This window comes from Salvelinus sp. IW2-2015, unplaced genomic scaffold, assembly GCF_002910315.2.
Source record: "Salvelinus sp. IW2-2015 unplaced genomic scaffold, ASM291031v2 Un_scaffold5584, whole genome shotgun sequence".
In the NCBI taxonomy this organism is placed as follows: Eukaryota; Metazoa; Chordata; class Actinopteri; order Salmoniformes; family Salmonidae; genus Salvelinus; species Salvelinus sp. IW2-2015.
The window spans coordinates 17817-27147 of record NW_019946849.1 but is presented as its reverse complement, the minus strand read 5'-3'; the positions used below and the strand labels follow the sequence as shown (position 1 = coordinate 27147).

At 44.7% G+C, this 9331-nt stretch overlaps 1 long non-coding RNA gene across 1 annotated transcript; it reads right to left on the bottom strand.

The window, feature by feature from the left end:
* Positions 1-5769: 5769 nt before the first annotated feature.
* Positions 5770-9317, bottom strand: LOC139026716 (uncharacterized). The gene is made up of 2 exons (XR_011478633.1): positions 8602-9317; positions 5770-8315 (listed from the first exon to the last, which is right to left on the bottom strand). It is a non-coding gene; the product is annotated as an uncharacterized lncRNA (long non-coding RNA).
* Between the last annotated feature and the right edge of the window lie 14 nt (positions 9318-9331).

Here is a 9331-nt window from a genome sequence, read left to right as displayed (position 1 = left end):
AAGAGAGAGTTCCCTCCTCTCTCTTCTTCTCTCCCCCGTCCTGCTCTCCCTCTTCTCCCATGTTGGTTTCAGAGTCTCCAGTTGTAGAAACAAGGAGTCCTGCGTCTCCCCCCTGGTACCTGAGTCGAAAGACAGACTTACAGGTCAACTAAGCAAGCTTTAACACACACACACCACACACATCAGGTTTCCAATGCATTTTGGTGAACCAATAACTAGTCTCTTCTAGTTATAGACAAGCACGTGTTTCACGCTGGGTTTTTTTATTGTGGGCTGTGATCTGGAGTTGCGTAGAAGAGGAAGGACATATCTATGACGTGTCCTGCCTTCCTGTTAAGCAAAGTTCTTCCAGGGAAGATAGTTTTCCCATTTAAAGAGCAGAATAACCTGGAGTGCTATGACAGATACACGGACCGTTAAAGCGGTTTGGAGTCACTTAGAAATGGCTCTTTGAAAGAAAAGCACTTTTTTTCCGCCGTCCCAGTGTGAAATAACATCAAATTGATCAGAAATACAGTGTCGATATTTGTTAATGTTTGTATAAGGCATATTTTAGCTGGAAACGTTGATTTGTTTTTAAAAATGCGAATATCTACTATTTATCAAGCAACCATGCACTCCTGGTGTTTCCAGATGGCACGATGTGTTAGCTAATAAAATCAAAAGTTTAATTTGTCACGTGGGCTTACAGTGAAATGCTTAGTCCAAGTGTGAGTCCATTTTAAAATGCTAATTGAAATCATTAGAAAACCCTTTTTTGGGCAAGTTAGTGTAGCACAGCTGAAAACTGTTGTGCTGTTAAAGAAGCAATAAAACTGGCCTTCCGTTTAGACTAGTTGAGTATCTGGAGCATCAGCATCAGCATTTGTGGGTTCGATTACAGGCTCAAAATGTCCAGAAACAAAGAACTTTCTTCTGAAACTCGTCAGTCTATTCTTGTTCTGGGAAATGAAGGCGATTCCATGCGAGAAATTGCCAAGAAACTGAAGATCTCATACAACGCTGTGTACTACTCCCTTCACAGAACAGCGCAAACTGGCTCTAACCAGAATAGAAAGAGGAGTGGGAGGCCCCGGTGCACAACTGAGCAAGAGGACAAGTACATTAGTGTCTGGTTTGAGAAACAGACGCCTCACAAGTCCTCAACTGGCAGTTTCATTAAATAGTACCTGCAAAACACCAGTCAAAGAAAAGGCCATATCTCAGATTGGCCAATAAAAAGAAAAGATTAAGATGGGCAAAAGAACAGACACTGGATAGAGGAACTCTGCCTAGAAGGCCAGCATCCCGGAGTCGCCTCTCCACTGTTGACGTTGAGACTGGACAGAGGAACTCTGTCTAGAAGGCCGGCATCCCGGAGTCGCCTCTTCACTGTCGATGTTGAATCTGGTGTTTTGCGGGTACTATTTATTGAAGCTGCCAATTTCTTCTTAGTTTAAAAAACAAGGTCATTTCTAAGTGATCCCAAATTTTGAGCGGTATTGTACATGTCATTAAAAAGTGACATCTTGGCCTCCTGAGTAGCGCAGCATCGCAGTGCTAGAGGCGTCACTACAGCCCCAGGTTCGATCCCGGGCTGTGTCGCAGCCGGCCGCGACCGGGAGACCCATGAGACAGCGCACAATTGGCCCAGAGTCGCCCGGGTTAGTGGAGCGTATGACCGGCCGGGGATGTCCTTGTCCCATCGCGCTCTAGCGACTCCTTGTGGCGGGCCGGGCGGATGCAAGCTGACTCCTGTCGCCAGTTGTTTCCTCCGGTTAGCTTCCGGGTTAAGCGAGCAGTGTGTCAAGAAGCAGTGCAGCAAGGCAGGGTCGTGTATCGGAGGACGCATGGCTCTCGAACCTTCGCCTCTCCCGTACGTTGCAGTGATGGGACGAGACTGTAACTACCAATCGGAGACCATGAAATTAGGGAGGAAAAGGGGGTAAAAAAGTACCCACAAAACAGTTTCAACTTCTGAGCAACGTAACATGAAATAGTGCTTCCTAACTGTTCTCTCCCCTTCTAGGAGCAGATGGTGTGTCTGGTTCCTAGCGGACACTCCGTCACCACTGCCCGTCGCCTAGCCAAGACCCTCCAGACATCAGGGCCGGTCCAGGATGCCCAGAACCTACTGGAACAAGCCTACAGACACGCAGACCGCCTGGTCACTACACCTACAGCTGTCAGCCAATAGCAAGACTCCATCCCGCCTGGTTGGTCAATAGCAGGACTCCATCCCGCCTGGTTGGTCAATAGCAGGACTCCATCCAGCCTGGTTGGTCAATAGCAGGACTCCATCCAGTGGTTTGGACAATAGCGGACTCCATCCCGCTGGTTGGTCATAGCAAGGACTCCATCCCGCCTGGTTGGTCATTAGCATGGCTTAGACGGACGCACCTGACTTTTACCTGCTGCATAGTTAACGTTGTATTCTGTATCGGGACGGAGCCCTATTTGTTCATATCTGTATGTATTTTATTTTTCTAATTGTTTCTTCTTTTTAGCTGTAGATGATCATTAAAAACCTGTACAAGTGTTTTGGACTGTTTTGATGAGTTCCTATGACGCTTTATAGTTCTTATAATGCCTCTAGTCCAGACAAAGATAATGCCTCTAGTCCAGACAAGATAATGCTCTAGTCCAGACAAAGATAATGCCGTCTAGTCCAAGAACAAAGATAATGCCTCTAGTCCAGACAAGATATGCCTCTAGTCCAGACAAAGATAATGCTCTAGTCAGACAAAGATAATGCCTCTAGTCCAGACAAAGATAATGCCTCTAGTCAGCAAAGATAATGCCTCTAGTCCAGACAAAGATAATGCCTCTAGTCCAGACAGATATGCCTTAGTCCAGACAATAGCCTATCACTCTTTAGCCCTAAGATAATGCCTCTAGTCCAGACAAGGATAATGCCTCTAGTCCAGACAAAGATATACGCAACATACGCTCTAGTCCAGACAAAGTATACGCCTCTAGTCCAGACAAGGATAATGCCTCTAGTCCAGACAAAGATAACGCTCTAGTCAGACAAAGATAACGCCTCTAGTCCAGACAAAGATAACGCCTCTTAGTCCAGACAAAGATACGCCTCTAGTCCAGAGCCAAAGATAACGCCTCTAGTCAGACAAAGATAACGCTCTAGTCCAGACAAAGATAATGCCTCTAGTCCAGACAGGCTGGGTGACAGCCTAAGATAATGCCTCTAGTCCAGACAGGCTTACTTCACCCTAAGATAATGCCTCTAGTCCAGACAGGCTGGGTGACAGGCTCACTTCAGCCATAAGATAATGCCTCTAGTCCAGACAGGCTGGTGACAGGCTTACTTCAAGCCTAAGATAAATGCCTCTAGTCCAGACAGGCTGGGTGACAGGCTTCATCTCTAAGATAATGCCTCTAGTCCAGACAGGCTGGGTGACAGGCTTGCTTCAGCCTAAGATAATGCCTCTGTCTAGACAGGCTGGGTGACAGGCCTCACTTCAACCCTAAGATAATGCTTCTAGTCCAGACAGGCTGGGTGACAGGCTTACTTCAGCCCTAAGATAATGCATCTAGTCCAGACAGGCTGCGTGACAGGCTCACTTCAACCTAAGATAATGCCTCTAGTCCAGACAGGCTGGGTGACAGGCTTACTTCAGCCTAAGATAATGCCTCTAGTCCAGACAGGCTGGGTGACAGGCTCACTTCAACTAAGATAATGCCTCTTGGGTGGACAGGCTTACTTCAAGCCTAAGATAATGCCTCTAGTCCAGACAGGCTGGGTGACCGGCTCACTTCAGCCCTAAGATAATGCTTCTAGTCCAGACAGGCTGGGTGACAGGCTCACTTCAGCCTAAGATAATGCATCTAGTCAGACAGGCTTACTTCAGCCCAAAGATAATGCCTCTAGTCGGACATGCTGGGTGACAGGCTTGCTTCACGCCCTAAGATAATGCCTCTGGTCGAGACAGGGCTGAAGCAGGGACGTCACTAGACATTCAGAACATCCGGGGGCTCAGACCTAAAGACCTGAGGCTGACTCCGGGGGGGCTCAGACTAAAGACCTGAGGCTGACTCTGGGGGGGTCAGACCTGAAGACTTGAGGCTGACTCCGGGGGGGTCAGACCTAAAGACCTGAGGCTGACCCTGGGGGGGATTTGATCCCTGCGTGACTGAAATGAAGCCCCCCGCCCCCCCTGCACGCTAGCAGTGAACGTTTTGCAGAAATATGACGTTAGGTTGCAGATCTCACTGCTTTCTTCATGCGCTGTGGTCTCTCGACGCAAATAACCAACACTTATAATTAATTAAATGGATTGTGGGTCAGTAAACCCATGGAATATGGTGTCATAAATGTTTTATTTATTAACAAGTACAAAGTAAAGTTTATAACTAGAATTTTCCATGAAGAAAAATAGTTGGGAAAAGTATATTTCATTTGGTTGCATATGTTTTCAATAAACCATGTCCAATATTTGATTGGCAATAATAAAAAAAGGCTCATGATGTTGGTCACATTACTGCTAACTAATGTCTGGGGGGGGGGGGGCAACTTCTGCAGATAATATGTACACCCAACACACTGGAAAATCATGATTTTATCATATTTGTGGTAATAAATCAGATTCCAAGGTCAATTAGCTACAGGACAATATTTCTACCTTACTAATTACACAAAACCAAATACTCTCCCTCCAACACCCCTGTAGTAACACATGTACATACCAGCATACAATCCTTTCTCCAACTAAATATTCACAATGTGAGTTACATCCTAGTACTGTGTCATATTAGTCCATCCATAAAGATTAGAAATTAAACTGTAGGCGCAAACCTATGACTTCACTCTTTCCCGTGCGTGTGTAACGGATGTGAAATGGCTAGCTAGTTAGCGGTGGTGCGCGCTAATAGCCTTTCAATCGTTGACGTCACTTAGCTCTGAGACCTTGAAGTAGTGGTTCCCCTTGCTCTGCAAGGGCTGCGGCTTTTGTGGAGCGATGGGTAACGATGCTTCGTGGGTGATAGTTGTTGATGCGTGCAAAGGGTCCCTGGTTCGCGCCCGGGTCGGGGCGAGGGGGACGGACTAAAGTTAAACTGTTACGTTAGTATGTGTATCTTTAATTGTCATGATGCATTTTATCTGGGGGTCCTTCGGGTTCCTAAGCCAGGTATGCTGACATCTTACTGCACTGAAAGATTTCTCAAGATCTCTGTTTATACACACAGGATGTGGCAGACGCTGCATATATATATATTTTTTTTCAGAAGTAATGTTTAGCAAGGACTACTTCCTCTGGCTTGAGAGGAATATGCCATGTTTGTCTTGTGTGGGCCTCCCCCCTCTATGTTTTGCAATATGTCATGTTTGTCTTGTGTGGGCCTCCCCTCTCTCTATGTTTTACAATATGTCATGTTTGTCTTGTGTGGGCCTCCCCCCTCTATGTTTTGCAATATGTCATGTTTGTCTTGTGTGGGCCTCCCCTCTCTATGTTCTCGCTCTGCTCTGCTTTCCTGTATCTCCTATAGTACAGAAAACAGCAGAAATATGGAGAGTTCTGAACAGACACACACACAGAAGCAGTATACAGCACACACACACACACACAATATGAACTGAATCATGTCTAAATCTGGGTTCATTTCTGTTACTTAATGATATTAGCAGTTCCCTCCATCTTAAACCTGATTTAACATTCAACTGTCTTACTGTTCACTGCGTCAATAACCGGCGTTCTGTCACTTTAGCAACAAAATGCGTGCAACCAAAACAGATGAGGTTGGCTTAGATTGTTAATTAACGTGTGAACTATATTTCGTCTCCGATGTTTATTGAGAAAACAAATACATTTGCACAATGACCACTTGTTGTTTCAAATACATCATTACAGTTGTTGGTGAGCTAGTTATCACATAAAAAAAAAAAAAAAAAAAAAACATATTTGCATTGACATTAAATCAGTCAAAACACGACATGGTATCAATAACATGCTGAAATGAGCCACGTATGATTCCCCACATGACAGTGTCACTTGCTAGCAGTCTGGCCATCCAGAATCACGACAGGCTGAAGAGCGCACATCGGTTCCGTCACGTTGACAACCAACCCATCTACTATGTAGCTAGATGCTAAATCATTGTAAACACAAACAATCTATTCACTTACTCCTGTAAATACAACAACCGTGTTTGTGTTTGCTGAGCTGCGTCTTCACTTCCGTATGTCCATCTTCTATAAATTGGGGTGGAAAAGTTATCCAGCTTTGTTTTTTCAACAGATAGCTAGCTAATTGAGCTGACGTTACCAAAAGTAGCTAACGTCATGTTAGCCTTAAATTAGCTAGCTATCTTTATCAGTAATGTATAGCATATTTGGACAGTACCTGATTAAACAGTAATCGGTTAGTTGTACTTTTTGTCGGGTGGTGAACAGAGCTTCAGCAGTTGGATTGGATTCGAGTGGTCTAAGGCACTGATGTCAGTGTAAGAGGTGTCACTACAGTCCTTGGCTCGATTCCAGGCTGTATCACATCCCTGGCCGTGATTTTGAGTCCTATAGGGCGGCGCACAATTGGCCCAGCGTCGTTCGGGTTTGGCTGTCATTGTAATAAATAAGAATTTGTTCCTAACTGACATACCTAGTGAAATAAAGGTTAAGTAAATAAGTAATCAATAACTGTACMGTCAAAACCCTGCTCATAAAATGTGCTAGGTTGTTAATGAAGCAGCACTGATTGGGTAGTCCCTCACGTTAGTTCGTTTAACGTTATCTGTCAGGGCAGCTTTTGAATCAACATGTTGAATTGTAAGTTACTCGAATCTGGTTTACTGTGAGGTCAATAACTATMAATAACATCATCATTGTGGGCTAACATAATGCGCTACATTAATAACACGCTGACAAAGTTGACCTCGCTKTTGTTCTCTTGTTTTAATCGGCCACAGAACAATGAGATATTTCAGTGGGTTTTTAAATGTGAAGCATCTGCTTGGCGTTTCCATGGTACTGAGAGGAAGACCACTGGCGGACAGCGGGAGAAGATGGAACGAGATGGATTTTGYCCGACATTTTCAATAAAGTTTTATGTTCCCAAAACTAGAATATGTTATGAACAGAGTGGACTAAAGGTTTGMAGACTTTAACCTTTGCAAAAKGTTTTTATTTATTTAAATCGCGTTGTTTAGGAGTTGTAAAGGCGAATTGAGTTATTGCACATGCGCACTTCATAGAGGAGGCGTTGCCTAACAGAAATATGCAGATGAGGTTAYAACGCGCCAATAGGATCTCGCTAGGTCGTGCTTGGTTCTGCCCAACGTGGCTCATCTGTTCCCAGCGGAAACGACAGACTGGGGTCTATCTTGGTTTAGTTATACAAATATTTGTTTGCGCTCGCTACCTCACAGTGGCGGTTCTAGACCATTTCAACTGGGGGGGGGCCAAGCTGGGGCCAGTTGTACTGTTAGAGGGGCCAGTTACATTAGATGTTATTGTTGTCATATCGTTTTCTTCACTGCATTGCAGGCATTAGCAGGCAAAAGACCATGTTCATAATCATCATCGTTGCCACTGTCTAATAACGGATGTAAAAAAAAAAAAAAGAACGATAGTAGAAATGTGTTATGTAAAAATGGTTTCATACTCCACATTTAGGGGGGGACAAGGGGGTCCAAAATTGTTGTCACAGGGGCACTGGCCCCCCCAGAACTGCTAGTGCTCCCTCAGAGGATGAACAGTCGCCCTCCGGCACAGGAATATACTTTTTTGGGGGCGAATAAAAAATGACTGAGAAACCACTGTGACTCGGACCTCCTAAAGTGCCACCGTACACAGAAATTGTGGTTTTAGGCAGCACTGAAAAGGCAGGGCAGGGCAGGGCTCGTGATTGGAGAGTTCATTGCAGTGTAGCCTAGCTTGTTTTACCACCAAGACTCGGGGCTAAATCCCCGAAAGCCCAGGTCTGGTGACGTCAATGGGCTGAAGCAAGCCTGTCACCCAGCCTAAGATAATGCATGTAGTCCTAATAATGGGGCTGAAGCAAGCCTGCCACCAAAAATCTAATTTTATTTGTCACATACACATGGTTAGCAGATGTTAATGCGAGTGTAGCGAAATGCTTGTGCTTCTAGTTCCCGACAATGCAGTAATAACCAACGAGTAATCTAACCTAACAATTCCACAACTACTACCTTATACACACAAGTGTAAAGGGATGAAAAATATGTACATAAAAATATATGAATGAGTGATGGTACAGAACGGCATCGGTAAGATGCAGTAGATGGTATCGAGTACAGTATATACATATGAGATGAGTAATGTAGGGTATGTAAACATATAGAAGTGGCATTGTTTAAAGTGGCTCAGCCTAGATTATGCATGTAGTCCCAGACAGGGCTGAAGTAAGCCTGTCACCAGCCTAAGATAATCAATATAGTCCTAAATAATGTAGTCCAGACAGGGCTGAAGCAGCCTGCCACCCAGCCTAAGAATAATGCATGTAGTCCAGACAGGGCTGAAAAGCCTGCACCCAGCCTAAGATAATGCATATAGTCCCTAATAATGTAGTCCAGACAGGGCTGAAGCAGCCTGCCACCAGCCTAAGATAATGCAATGTAGTCCAGACAGGGCTGAAGCAAGCCTGCCACCCAGCCTAAGATAATGCAATATAGTCCTAATAATGTAGTCCAGACAGGGCTGAAGCAAGCCTGCCACCCAGCCTAAGATAATGCATGTAGTCCAGACAGGGCTGAAGCAAGCCTGTCACCCAGCCTAAGATAATGCAATATAGTCCTAATATGTAGTCCATGTATTCCAGACAGGGCTGAAGCAAGCTGTAACGTTGAGTTCATGTTGGCAGCAGTCACAGTGGATCTCTACACTTGCTAGTAAAATGCAGTAATCCACAGTATGTCACAGTGGATCTCTACAGTCTGCTAGTAAAACTGCAGTAATCCACAGTATGTCAAGTGGATCTCTACAGTCTGCTAGTAATTGCAGTAATCCACAGTATGTCACAGTGGATCTCTACAGTCTGCTAGTAAAACTGCAGTAATCACACAGTATGTCACAGTGGATCTCTACAGTCTGCTAGTAAAACTGCAGTAATCCACAGTATGTCACAGTGGATCTCTACAGTCTGCTAGTAAATCTGCAGTAATCCACAGTATGTCACAGTGGATCTCTACAGTCTGCTAGTAAAACTGCAGTAATCCACAGTATGTCACAGTGGATCTCTACAGTCTGCTAGTAAAACTGCAGTAATCCACAATATGTCACAGTGGATCTCTACAGTCTGCTAGTAAAACTGCAGTAATCCACAGTATGTCACAGTGGATCTCTACAGTCTGCTAGTAAAACTGCAAGGTCCTACCAGGG